A 14720-nucleotide genomic window follows, 5' to 3' on the forward strand; every position below is an offset into this window, starting at 1 on the left:
CTCTACCATGTTTAGTCAGATGCGGGCCTCTTCCCTGTTCTAAATTCACGCCCACGTGAACTCACATAGACTGTACTGAACATTTGGATAAAAAAGTTCATAAATTAAAATTAGATGTTCTCATTCCTAGAATGTTCTTTAGCCATTTCCTCCACGGGGAGCATTGCCTCCCTCTCTAACTCTCTCTCTTCTTGGCTTTCTCTAGTGACTAGTTCCTACTGTCCAATTCAGCTCCCTGTGTGTGTGTGTGCTAAGTTGCTTCAGTTGTGTCCGATTCTTTGTGACACTGTGGACAGTAGCCCGCCAGGCTCTTCTGTCCATGGGATTCTCCAGGCAAGAATACTGGAGTGGGTTGCCATGCCCTTCTCCAGATTCAGTTCCCTGCCATCTTGCATATCCAAAGGGACTGTCACCATCGTCAGAAGGCAGATGTGCTTATAAATTGCCCCCCATTTCCCACTGCATACTCAGAACCAGGAGGATTTCTCCACCTGTTTGTTAAAGAAGGTCATGAAAATGTGCTCCATGTGCAGGAAGATGCTTCCTCCTGAGCTGAACAAGACAAAGGTCAGAACTACCTGTCTGGAGCTGCTGGTCTCCCTTTCCAGCCGGGAGAATGGACTGGCCAGCTTGGCTCCGTCCTCTGGCTGGACATGGGTTTTGGATGCAGCCTCAGGCCCTGGCCGTCTGCACACAGGGCCGCGTCTGTCGCTCGGCAGATCCTCTCACTGCCTTGGACTAACAAGCCTGGGAGACAGGTGGTGAGCATAATATTACAGGCCGAAGGTTTCAGCCAGAGGCCAGCACTCATGCTGACCAGCCCCAGCTCTTGGCAGACCCGGCACCACCTTGAAAATCATGCTGCTCATATGCGCTTCTCCCTGTCCTGAGATGTTACAGGAGCGAATTAAACACAGCCCAGTTGTTTCTGCTTCCTCCTGAGGAGCAGGAGGGCACAGGGCTTCCTTTTTCTAGCACTGACTGAAGGCATCCTCCGTGAAGTGGTCTACATGGGTAGTCTCATCCAGTCTTCACAGGCATCCTGTGTGGAGAGAGAATCTCGTCTGACAGAGGAAGGGGGAGGCCTGGGGTTCACAAAGAGCTTGAGAGCCCGCTCACGTCACCCTTCATGGCGATGCTGTCCCATCCTCCCTGGGCAGAGGAAGCACACTGACATTCACTGGGCACTAGCTCTGTGCCAGGTGCTCCCACGCCAACGTTACCCTTTTAGGTTAGAATTGACAGCTCTGAGATTCTATTAGCCCCAGTTTACAGGTGAGGAAGCCAAGTCTCAGAGGCTGAATCATCAGATGTGACATCAGGGCTCCAGCCATGGTTCTTCTGCTTGTTGTCCCCACAGAGCAGTGACTCAGGTTAAGCTGACTTAGGCTAGCCCGTCCGGTGTGGGTGCCACTGGGACCCACCCAGCTCTCCCTCCAGCCTCGCTGGCTCATTGTCTCCAGGCCTCCCCAGCTGCCGACTTTCATAACCAGCCACTGGCGGGCTCAGTTCTGCCAAGGCCTGCAGCCAAGGGGAGCCTGGCCCAGCACAGTGGCAATTCCCTGTCCATTGGAGAGTGACTTCTGGAGTGGGACTGCTGTCCCATGCCCTGTGATAGTTGCCCAGAATGAGTGAGCTGAGCAGGTGGTGGCTGCGGGAGCATCAAGCTGTGGCCTCCCTCCTTGACCCTGTGCCTCCTTGGCGTTATGCCAGGACACCAGTTTCAATCCAGTTCTTACATCACAGGGCCTAGTGGGCCTGGAGAATGGTCTTGACCCTCTGCCTTTGATCTGGGCCTTTGATCTGACTTGAGTATATCTTGATCAAGCAAAGTGCTCTACTGTATAGGTTGGGGGACAAACAATACCCCCAACACATTCCCAGAATGCACTGCTTGAGTTCTATATTAGTTTGGGCTCTACAGAGAAACAGAACCAATTTGATACACACACACATGTGTATGTATATCCACCTATATGTATATGAACATATATATATATACACACACACACATATGTATGGGCTTCCCTGGTGGCTAGATGGTAAAGAATTGGCCTGCAGTGCAGGAGACCAAGGTTCGATCCCTGGGTCAGGAAGATCTCCTGGAGAAGGAAATGGCAATCCACTCCAGTATTCTTGCCTGGAGAACTCCATGGATAGAGGAGCCGGGTGGGCTACAGTCCATGGGACTGCAAAGAATCAGATGGGACTGAGTGACTAACATTCACTCACACACACATAGACAGGGGAGTATTTGTTCTAAGGGATTGACTCACCAACTGTGGGGGTGGACAAGTCTGAAATCTGTAGGGCAGGATTTCTGTTACAGTCAGGAAGACAGCGCTTTCCTCTTTGGGAAAACTTGGTCTTTGCTCAAGGCCTTTAACTGATTGAATGAGGCCCACCCACTTGTGGAGGGTAATCTGCTTTATTCAAAGTCTATAGATTTAAATGTTAATCATATCTAAAAAATATCTTCACAGCAACATCTAGACTGGTGTTTGAAGAGCTGAACATCATAGCCTAGTCAAGTTGACACATAAAATGAACCATCACAGGCGCCCATCTGTGAAAAATACTGGCAAGTCTGGGAGTCCAGTCCATGCCTCTGTAGCTCCTTGAAGCTCCCTGAAGTTCCTACAATGGCCACACAGGTGTCACCATAAATAGCAGTAGCAAATCTCCCCAGCATCGTGTTCAGAGGATGGTACTCAGCTTTTCAAATCCCCAGGCATGAGGAGATGGCATTTGCTATGGCAGACTGTGAAACTAGAAGCCAAATGCCCAAGTGGGCTGGGCACCAGGATGTTTATGGATTATGCAGCTGAGCCTCGGTGGCAAAAGCAGCTCAGCTACCCTGAAGGCGATGCTTACAGCACGAGAGTGGAGGTGCATCCTCTGCTCTGGCTGCCCTTGGGCAGGAGTTCACGGCTCTGGAGCCCGCTGCCCCCACAGCCTAACCCCAGAGGGAAAGACTGAGCTGTCAGCTTGCCGTGGCTCCGCCCCAGTCCTAACTGTAGCCGGGTGCCCTCCCAGAAAGCCTTTCTCCCTTCTTCCCTGAAAGATGCTGGCCACTACTCTCTGTGCAGGCAGTCCTAAAAGGTTCCATTTCTTTTAGAGGGGACTGAAGGAGTGGATCATCAAGAACTGGCAAGCCCTGCCTCCCCCACCCCTCAAGCTGGTGAGAGAGTAAGAGCACCAATGAAGGACCACATACCGTATGCTTACATATTTAAAAATTAAACACTGTTAAATACAATACATTCTGTCCTCCTACCTGGACAACAGTCGCTTCATAAGCACCCAGAAGGCCAGTCTGAATTTGGAATCCTCAGCCTCCCCTGAGTTCTGAGAATATGGTGTTGCAGGGAGAGCTGTCACATGGCCCCCAGCCTCCAGGTCACTTCTGTTTCTCTTCCCGTTTCTGGCTCTGACCCCCACTGCAAGGGCCATTGCAAGCACCCAGTGGATGTCCCAGCATACATGTCTAAGCTCTGTCTGTAAGGCCTGCCAACAGCTCCTTTTGGCCGCCACTCAAGCCTAGGGGCATACACATGAGTGGAGGGGTCTAACTTGTGGAGTTAGACCTAATGAGTGGAGGACTTGTCCTGGGAGGAGGCCTGCTCAGATCTGGGAAGCAGACTCTGACTGAATGGGCAAAGAATTTAATTCAGGGCACCCAAAGCAGCTGATGCTCAAATGGTAAAGAATCTGCCTGCAAAACAGGAGACCTGGATTTGATCCCTTGGTCAGGGAGATCCCCTGGAGAAGGGAATGACTCCCCACTCCAGTACTCTTGCCTGGGAAATCCCACAGACAGAGAAGCCTGGCAGGCTACAGGCCATGTGGTCGCAGAGTTGGACATGACTGAGTGACCAACACTTTCACCCTTTCACCCAGAGCACAGTCTGGTGCAGAGCAGGGGACCAGCTGAGAGTGGGTGCAACCACTTGGCCCTGTGGACTCTCTGCTTCATGGGGAGGGGTGTGGCCAGAGGAGGGCCAAAACAGGGCTCTCTAAAATGTGGGGACCAGGACAGGGACCCTTCTTGTCTAAGAGTGGTACTGTACGTTGGAATGGTTTCAGAGATGCTAGCTCAGTTTAGCTTCTTGCTATGGATACCAACTATTTTGTGATTTGATGTTCAATCTGTTTCTATGGTTATCACCTCCCTCCCATCATTCTCATTTATGGGGAAGGAGATCAAACCAGTCAATCCTAAAGGAAGTCAACTCTGAATATTCATTGGAAGGACTGATTTGAAGCTGAATCTCCAATACTTGGTCCACCTGATGTGAACAGCCAACTAACTGGAAAAGACCCTGATGCTGGGAAAGACCAAGAGCAGGAGAAGAAGGGGGAGACAGAGGATGAGATGGTTAGATACCATCACCAACTCAACGGACATAAATTTGAGCAAACTCCAGGAGATAGTACAGGACGGAGGAGCCTGGTGTGCTGCAGTCCATGGGGTTGCAAAGACTCAGACACACTTAGAAACTGAACAGCAGCAAACTTTTTTGCCTTTTTCTTTGGGGTTCTGTTACATCTTTTAATATTTTACCCAGTTCCCTTTGCATCCTAGGTTTCATCTTTGCTTGGTTTCCCTTTGTGGTTCTTTTGGTCTGCCTTCCAGCATCCAGGTCTTCTTTCGTGGTATTGAAGCATCAAGCAGGTTTCTAACAATTTACTGTGTCTCCTGTGGTAAATAATTTTTCAAAGATGTAATTTTGCCTGTTTCTTCATTGTGTTTCATGTTGGATTTTCCAGTTGTTTGTCCATTTGTGAGAAGAAATTAAACTAGACTTTCTTTTATTTTGCCAACAGATTGCCCTCATTCCTCAAGTGTCCTGGCATCTCACTCACTCCCCAACCCCCTTGCATATCTTGACCTGCTCTGTGGTCTGAGAAGCATGGCTTCTGCTCCAGCATCAGTATCCCATGGTCCTCAGGCATCTGTCTTTGGGCAGAGGAACTGTCTCCTGTTCTGAAGTCCTGGTTCCCGGTCTAAATGTGAGCCTGAGTCCAGTTCTTTTTTGTCTGATGCAGCACACAGAAAGCCCTAAGCTCTGGAATACTGGGCTTCTAGGGTTTTCCAGGATGTAGCACCCTCTACTCAGAGTTTGAGTTTCTAAAGAGTTCTAGAAAATATGGTGAGGGTCAGAGGGAAGGGAGCAAATAAATCAACATGAATTTTCCTGCCTCAGAAAGCAAATATTGAACAGTATAGTTGGTAATTCTCTTATTTTTGGTAGATTCTCACAGGCCAGAGGAAGACAGTGGGGGATGGAGAGCATCATACAAAGTATTTTATTGCTTTTTTCCCTGTTCCCTGCCTTGTGTTCACAGGGCAGGGTATTTAGTCATTAGGCATGTAACTCAATCTGACCTTAACAGAAACATACCAAATGTTTGCTTTTTAAATTACCTCTATAAATTAGAAAAATTTCCACCCCGATTCTGGCAATGATCTTCTCTTAACCTTAGTTTCTGCCTTATTCAAGGATTATTAGGTGCAAGTGACAGGACTGTGCAAGCTAATTTAAGGAAAAAGTAGAATTAATCAGAAGGACATAACAGTTTCTCAAAAATTCAAGGCTGGGAAATGAAGTTCCCAGCCCCATGAGGGACTGGGTAGTCAGAGGTCTCTGACTTATATCATAGGATGTGATTAGCATGCCTTGGCCAAGTGTCAGGGGAGAATGCGGTACCACCCATTCTGGGAGCAGTAGGAAAATCAGAAACTCACTTTACCCTTGCAAGGCTCAAATGCCTCGCCCTTTATGTATGCAATGCTTGTACTTTCAGCTTGGGGACCCTGCTTATCCCAGTGTGGTGCAGACTGTTTTGGAAGGAGGCTGCTGCTGAGTTAAAGCTGGCCTCGGTGGGCTGTGGCCCCAGCCATCGTAAGTTTCAAGAAGCCACTGCCCCATAAGAGGGCTCCCCCAGCAAATTGGCCATATCACCTAGGGTCTACCACAGTGTGTGGAGCCTGCGCCTTGGGTGACCCAGTCAACACAATGACCTTCTCTTTTTAGATTGTTAGAAAAATGCAACAAAGCCCTGCTTTCTGCTGTAGAAAATCATTTACGGAGCACAGCCACCTCTCAGGTTATTTCCACATGGATCTCTACTATGGATGGTGGTGTGAAACCCTCTTCATTTGCTATGCTTCCTCAGGGTTTTACTTGGGAGGGCTCCATGTTATAAGCCTATAAGTTAGAGCATTCAGGATCTGCCTTTTTCAGTACAGTCCATGGCCACAGAATGGGACTCAAGTCAGTGTCTGAAAGACTGGAGGCAGGCTGGCTTTAGTGCCTACTCATTCACAATCTCTGTTGCTGGAGTGGGTAGCCTGTCCCTTCTCCAGTGGATCTTCCGAATGCAGGAACTGAACTGGGTCGCCTGCATTGCAGGCGGATTCTTTACCCACTTAGCTATCGGGGAAGCCCAATAGGGTGGCAGGACAACCCATAAGTTCTACCTGTCTCTACTCCCATGGCGATTTATTTGTGGCATTCCTTTGCCTACCACTGTCACTGGGCACCCCATTGTCTAAGACCACCCCACAAATATTCCTCCATTTAAGTCTTGGAGGGAATAGTTAAAGGCATGGGTTTCTTCCCTCCTAGAAACTTTTCATGTTACAAATTCCTCCACTTTTTCGTCAGTACTCCCTACACTATAAACAAGTAAAAGGGTCCCATCGTATCTTTTTTTCTTCATGGCTGGGACTGCCTGCTTTACATTATAAAAATAAGAGAAGTCCTCAAGAGCAGACCAACTGACTCTTTTTCCTTCACCAAAGTAAAAAAGATTATGAACTCAGGGCACTCTAGGATAACCTGAAAGGAAGTAGATGTCATCAGCCTCAAAGGCGGTCTTCACCTCTTCCCGGCCCCTCCCCTTCCCCGGGCTGCTCCTCTCCGCTTCTCTCAGTGAACCTCTCTGTTCTGCCATTTTTTCAGAGTGCCGTTGTCTGCCCTACTTAAACCTAACCAAACACAACTTCCAGTTTTACATACCTCCCCAGATGAGCTACTCTCGAATAGAGCTCCTATATTGCAATTTTAAAGACTGGGAAGTAAGACTCAGGTTGGTCAGTTTGGGTTGGGCTACAAGCCCACTGTCCAATCAATGGAGGCCCTGGGGGAAGTCTCTCTGGGAGTAGAGATGGCAAGGCAGGGAGAGTGCTGGCTCTGGTTTCCATGGCTTTATTGTGTTACCTCTTGGTATTTTCATGAAACATAGAAGAGGGTTCACCAAGTGTTCCATGTAAACCTGAGAAGTGTCACCATTTGACAACCTGGTGCCCAGGTCTGTCATCTGACTCCATAGGATAGAGGCTATTGAGACTGTGCAAAAGCCTGTGTGGCCTTCCTGGGGAATGTTCCTGGCCTTAATGTTGTAATGATACAGTGATGAATAATGCCAATATGTGATTGTTCTTAGTTTGAACTCAGTAATTCAAAAGGGGTAGCAAACAGCAAGAATGAAATCAAGTCTGGACTATGGGGTTGAGGATGTAGGGTTATGAAGCTGTAAAAAAAATTTGTTTTCCTTTTATTCTATAATTTATCTAGGTCTATAAAACAAGTGCAATGTATTTTCTGCCTCCCTGAGTCCTCTGGGCAGAGCAGTGTCCCTCCCCTCTGCATTCCCACAGCACTTTGTTCATATCTCAAAATACCATTTATCATACTTTGTGGTAACTGTTTGCTGATGGGTCTGTTTTCCTCGCTAGACCAGGCTCCTTTGGGAATCTTTATTGTGTTCCTTTTGTATTCCTAGCATGAATTGGATCTGAACATAGTAAAAGTTCAATAAATATTTGTTGAATGAACCAGACCCAGGACTCAATGAGCCCAGGCAAACCTTGGATATCTGTGCAGCAGCCAAGTGGAAGAGTTCCCTGCCTTTCTGCTTCTCATTATGTGGACTCCATCCATAGTTGGGGGTCCTCCCATGGCTTCCTGATTCATTTCACACACTTTCTTTCAGATTATGGGTCTTACCCAAACCCCAGCCCACTTGGCTGGAGCCTTGATCCTATGCCTGACCTTTGTAGCCCTCTTCTTAGCAGATCAGACCCTGAATCGTGTTCCTCCTCGCATCACTGCCTGGATCCAACCTGAACAGACAGATCTCAGGCACCATGATGCGGCATTGTACATGATACAGCACAGCTGCCTGCTCTAAGGGGCTCTTCTGTTTTCTTCTTCATGTTAGATTAGGCAGTGATCGCTACACTCCCATTTCTGTCCCTTGCTCGTGTGGACCGTATTTAAACTCCAGAAACACTTTGGCTAGTATAGCACCTCCCTCCACCTCCACCCGACATGGTATCACTCACTCTTCCTCATGCTATTGGCTGATCCCTGCTTTCCTCATTCCATCATCTCATGCAAACACCCCAGGACAAAAGGATCCTATCTTCCCTGGGTTGCTGTGCAGAAGGCTCAGCCTGAATCCCTTCTGGTCTCTTTCAGAAGGGATTTTTCTTGCATTGCTAGTAAGGGAATAGTTTCCTCAGCTGGATGGTTGCCATGTTCACCATGTCAAATGGACTCCCCTGGGGCCAAGGCTGGGATTAGGTTAAGCCTCTATAAAACGAGGCAAATTTGTGCTTGGCTAACTTAGCACAGAGCTCAGCACTACCTGGTTTTCTAAGGCTGGGCAGGAGAGACCTGGGACTTTGAATAAAGCTCATCCACTAGAAAGGGACCAGAAACTCCAGGCAGACTTAGATTCTTTCACTTAGAGAAGTTTCAGTCTAGCAGAAAGGCAGGTGTCTGTGGGGACCACAGGGATGGTAGAAGCTGTATTTGTTTCTAAGCCTGCCATAAAAAAATACCACAGCCCAGGTGACTTAAAACAACAAGTTTACTGCCTCATAGTCCTGAAGGCTAAAAGTCCAAAATCAGCGTGTTGGCAGGGTCATGCTGTCTCTAAAACCTGTGGAGGAGAATTCTTTCTGGCCTCTTCCTAGCTTCTGATGGTTTGCCGGCAATTCCTGATATTCCTTGACTTGCAGCTGCTGCGCTTCAATTCGTGCGTCTGTCATCATACGCCATTCTTCCTCCATGTATCCCTGTCTCTTCTCTGCTTATGAGGACACCAGCCACATTGGATTAAAGGCCTACCCTAGTCCAGTGTGACCTTATCTTAACTAATTGCATCTGTTATGACCCTGTTTTTAAATAAGGTCACATTCACATTCTAGGGCACTGAGGTTAGGATTCCAACATATCTTTTTGGGGAGGCACAATTCAGTCCGTAACAGTCATGCTGCAGTGGATGTCAGAATAAAAGGTTAAGGATTTCATTAAGTGGGTGGAACAAAGAGAAAATGTGTTGCTTCTATCACAGCTCAAAATCTCCTAGAGCTACGTCCTTAACAGGCTCTTGTTGCCATCTTCTCTCACTTTCTCAAGACTTACTTCTCCAGTTATCTCCTGTCCCTTCTAAATGATCAACCCCTCCCCCCCTTTTCAGTGGGACTATTTTCTTCAGCTCATAAGCATGATTGACTATCCTTTATGTTTAAAGTCCTTCTTTGGTTCCTCATCCCTCTCCAATTACTGCCCATTTCTCTGCATCCCTTCACAACTTAATGTCTCACAATATTTGTTTACATGCTTATCTCTATTTCACATTTTATCACCTCAAAATTCTCAAATTATGTCTCTTCCATTGCACCATTTCACCAAAACTTCCTGTGTCAAGGTTACTGTAATCTCCATGTTGTCAAGTTCAATGGACAATTTATTTTCTCATCTTACTCTCTCAGTTGCATTAGATCCCGATGACCACTCTTACACCACTGATTTTCTTCTTATCTCTGATGTCTATGACAATTTCTTCTCAGTCTTTGTTATAGACTCTCTTCCAATGTCTAAATATTGGTGTTCTGCAGGGCTGCTTCTTTCTCTCTTCCTAAATGATCAATTTATATAGCCCAAGATATCATCTACATGCTGATAATGACCATATTTGTATCTCCATCTCACTCTCTCATTTGAACTCCAGTCCTACATATCCAGCTACCTGATTCAGCTACCTACTTGAGTTTTCTACTTGGATACATCATAAGCATCTTAGTCTAAATATGCCTAAACAGAGCTCCACTTAGTTCCTCAAACACATGAGGAGCTCTTTCCTACCTCTAGGCCTCATCTATGCTACTCCGTCTACTTAATTCTAGTTCTCCTCACTTCTTATTCTTCAGGTTTCAGGGAGACTCTTCTGCCCTCTGCCATCTAATATTCCCTTCTAATGCTATTGATATTTCTCAGGTGGCTCAGTGGGTAAAGAATCTGCCTGCAATGCAGGAGATGCAAGAGACATGGGTTCAGTCCCTGGGTTGGGAAGATTCTCTGGAGGAGGGCATGGCAACCCACTCCAGTGTTCTTGCCTGGAGAATCCCATGGACAGAGAAGTCTGTTAGGCAACAGTCCATAGTGTTGTAGAGTTGGACACGACTGAAGCAACTGAGCAACACACACACACGTACACATGCAATTACTCGTGTATGATTTTTTCCCTCTCTCCTCCACTGGACTGTGTTCTCTTGAAGGCAGGGTTGTGTTTGTTTTCTTCTCCATCATATACCCCACTCACAGTACAGTGCCTGGCATGCAGTGGATGCTCAACAATGGCTTGCAAAATGAATGAACAGCTAATGACAGGGTTTTATATTGCCTTGGAAATGCAAGTCCCTGGGCAGGGCAAGGAGACCCCCAGGACTGTTACCCAGTTTCAGAAATTAGTGTCAGGGAAAGACCATAAAATTTCTTTCTAGGAAATCTGAAAATGTTTCAAATAAATGTGTCTATTCATTTATGTAATTGCACAGAGCACTTCTCCAGAGCTCTCATTCTAAGTACTTCAGTAAAATAGGATAATGAGTCAGAGTGTTGAGAGGAGACAAACTGCCTTGGAACTTGAGGTCTTGGAAGAATCAGAGCCAACACCCTAAGTGTTGCTTCTCTTTAAGGAGGGATGTTGGTTCAAAGGGCCACAGTGGGTTCATCATCGGAAACTGGGACACCAGATTCAAGCCTGGGAGATGCCTTCTTGGTTGATTACAGATCCTTCAGACCCAAAGAATGAACTCTGCTTTATATTGCTGTAGAAAAAGTGCTAACTTGGCTAAGTGAAGTTAGCCTCTGTTGCCTGGTTTCCCAAATGCATATGACACCTCTAAAGGGTCACGTTCATGACTCATTCACTCATAGACAGCTTTAGAAGATGAGGATGAGGTTGAGTATAAACAACTGAGGCAAAACTAATGATGCCTCTTGCAGAAAAGGCAACCCAGAGGCTGGGTTGGTGATATATAAAAGAAGACAGCAGTGGGGCAACTGATCAATAAAGAAATATTTTATTTGTTTCAAAGATAGCGTGCTTCAAAATTAGCTGCTCTTTCCAAAAAGAAGAATTTCTTCCAGTTATTCTATATAGCCAGGGAAGAAACTGACCTCTTTGGGAACCAGCCTGTATCAGAGAGGAATCAGGCTGAACGCAGTAGAAATGGACTCTGACTACTTAAACTAGAAAAGGGGGGGTTTGGAAGGATAGTGAACAGCCCTAGGACTGAAGAAAAAGCTGAACAATCAGACGCCCGAAAGGCCAGTTGTCAAGGGAGCTCCGGGGTTCTCAAGTGATCAACATTTCTTTAGGAAACTACTATCGGATGACTGAGATTCCAAATGAGAGCCCGACTGACCTACACCGAGAGCCATATGCCTGCTTCAGTGGGAGGGGGTTGGAAGCCTGAGATTCTTAGTCCCACTAGAGCCAAAGGGAGTAGAGGGAAAAAAAAAAAAAAGATTCACAAAGGACTCGATAGAGCAGACAAAACAAGCAATTCATGATTCTGATGGTGGTAGAGGTGTCAGTAACCAGATTAATGAATTAATTCATTGTGAACCTTATCAGCATTTATATAATTCAAGTCATGTGACTATAAGCTGTGTTATACAGATGAAATAAAAGACACTGATTAACATTAAAGAAGTTACCATGCAATGTTGGGAGGCAATTAAAAAGACATGAAATTGTTCAAGTTATGGTTCCTTGGGTTGCAAGAAAACAAAACTCAGAGTTACTCAAGTAAAGAATAGTGTTTATTGCAAGGAAGCAGAGCTCTCACAGAATCAAAGGACATGAAATCAAGTGCAGTCGAGCATCAGGGGAGATGGAGAGGAACAGAAGCAGCTGGCTACTGGTTCTATTTCTCTCTCTTGGGCCACGGGCTCTTCTCTGCTCTTTCCTTCTTGTCAGCTCCATTTTCCTTTCTCTGCAGAACAGCTTCCGCCTTTTACTCATCAACTTGCAAACGTTTGCCATTATTTTCAGTTTACAAGACTTTTTCACCACCAACTGTCAGCAATCTTATGTCTCATATTAAGTTCTCAAGATAGAATCTGTTCAGCCTCGCTCTTCTCTTGGTGCAAGGTCACACAAAGTCAGATTTCTAGGCAACTAGTGGCTCAGACTGTAAAGAATCTGGCTGTAATGCAGGAGACCTGGTTTTGATCCCTGGGTTGGGAAGATCCCCTGGAGAAGGGAATGGCTACCCACTCCAGTAGTCTTGCCTGGAAAATTCCATGGGCAGAGGAGCCTGGCAGGCTACAGTCCATGGGGTCACAAAGAGTAGAATATGACTGAACAACTAACATTTTCACTTTTTTAGCTTTCAACACACTGGCTAATTTGGAGTCAGGTGGTCATCCTTCGTTCAGTTCGGCCTTAGTTGTGTGTGTGCGTGTGTTTTTGGATGGATGTTGGTCAGAAGGAGGTGTGTGTGCGAAACTATAGGCAGGGCAGAAAAATGTTTTTTTTTTTTAAATTTCTTATTGGAGTATAGTTGCTTTATAATGTTGTGTTCTTCTCTGCTGTACAGCACAGTGAGTCAGTCATACATACACATAGATCTTGTCCTTTTTGGATTTCCTTCTTTTACAAAAATATAACTACGATGAATTAAAGAAGATAAATGGCTGATGTCGATAGAGATGGCTCTATTGTGTCCATGTTTTGGAAACATCTAGTTGAGAGGATAAAAGAGATGTAACAGAAGCTTGATAAGGTAGGACAGAGGGAAAATGTGGTGAGCATTTATTGCTTCTGCCAGATGAACATTCCCTCCCTCTGCTTTTACCTATGGTGCTCACCACACCGTCCCTCTGTTTCTTTAATCTGTGGAATCTCCTCTAAGCACTTCTAATCTTTACATCTATCCCAGAAATTTTGACATTTTGTGATTTTATGTTTATTTAGTTGAAAAATATTGTCTTTTTCCTTTTGATTTCTCCTTTGTCAAATGGAATATTTGTAAGCATGCTGTTAAATTCCAAACATTTGGCTTTTTGCAGATATCTTTATGTTAATGATTCAGTTAATTTCATTGTGACCAAAAGACATACATTATATAGTCTGATCTTTTTTAATTATAGGCTTTTTATGGTCCAGAATATAGTCATTCTTGGTAAATGTTGCATGTGTGCTTGAACTGGTATGTTCTATATGGGTCTGTTTGGTTTGGCTTATTCATGTTTTGTTTCTGTTTCAGCTTGTGGGATCTTAGTTCCCTGACTGGGGATTGAACCCAGGCCCCTTGCAGTGGAAGTGCAGAGTCCTAACCACCGAACCACCAGGGAATTCCCCATTCATTTTTTCTATATTTTTAGTGATCTTCACCAAGTTGTTCAGTACTGAAAGGTGTTAAAACATGCAACTGCAATTGTGGATTTATCTAATTCTTCCTTCAGTTCTATCAGTTTTTTACTTCCTTTTTTGAGGTTCTGTTATTAACGGTATATACATTAGAACATATATACATATGTTCTCTCCTCTTGATGGGTTAATCAATTTATTATTATAAATGTATCCCTTTATCTTTTAATATTTCTTGTCCAAAAGTGTTTTCTCTGTATTAATGTAGCCCCTCAAACTTACCTTCAATTAGTGCTTTCACGGTGTATCTTTTTGCATTCTTTTAACTTGCTTGTGTCTACAGTTTTATTTACTTATTTTTATTATTTTTTTGCCATCCCATTGTCAGACACATTATTCCATTTGGTCAGATTATGTTTCTTTGCTCATCTTTTGGTTTTCAGAATGAGTCTAGCTCTTATTTGCAAATGCACTGAACTCACATGTCCTTGCATTTCCGTGTACTACTAAAACTTTTGTGTTTCTAAATTTTAACTTAAAAAAAAGTCGTCTCTTTATTTGTCTGCACTGGGCCTTGTTGTGGTATGCGGGATCTTTAGTCTGCGCATACAACTTCTTGGTTGAGGCATGTGGGATCTAGTTCCCTGACAAGGGGTTGAACCCAGGCCCCCTGCATTGGGAAGGCAGAGTCCTAGTCACTGGACCACCAGGGAAGTCCCTCTAAATTTCAAGTTTTGCAGATGGGTGGAAAATATGGTATGGGGAGGGAGGTGGGAGGGGAGTTCAGGGTGGGGAACACGTGTACACCCGTGGCGGATTCATGTTAATGTATGGCAAAACCAATACAATATTGTCAAGTAATTAGCCTCCAATTAAAATAAATAAATTTATATTAAAAACAAATTAGTGTCTAAAGTTTTAAAGTGGGTTCTTATAGATAGAACAAAATTGGTTCTTGCTTTTTTTAATCCAATCTAATAATCTCTGCTTTTAATTGCAGTGTTTAGATTGCCTATATTTAATGTGATTATTGATATGTC

The 14720-nt window shown here is 45.1% G+C and overlaps 1 non-coding gene across 1 annotated transcript; it reads right to left on the bottom strand.

Annotated features, from left to right (window-relative positions):
- Positions 1 to 13591: 13591 nt before the first annotated feature.
- TRNAG-UCC (transfer RNA glycine (anticodon UCC)) lies at positions 13592 to 13664 on the bottom strand. The gene has a single exon. It is a non-coding gene; the product is annotated as a tRNA-Gly (tRNA).
- Positions 13665 to 14720: the final 1056 nt, after the last annotated feature.

This window comes from Bos taurus, chromosome 15 (assembly GCF_002263795.3).
Source record: "Bos taurus isolate L1 Dominette 01449 registration number 42190680 breed Hereford chromosome 15, ARS-UCD2.0, whole genome shotgun sequence".
NCBI lineage: Eukaryota > Metazoa > Chordata > Mammalia > Artiodactyla > Bovidae > Bos > Bos taurus.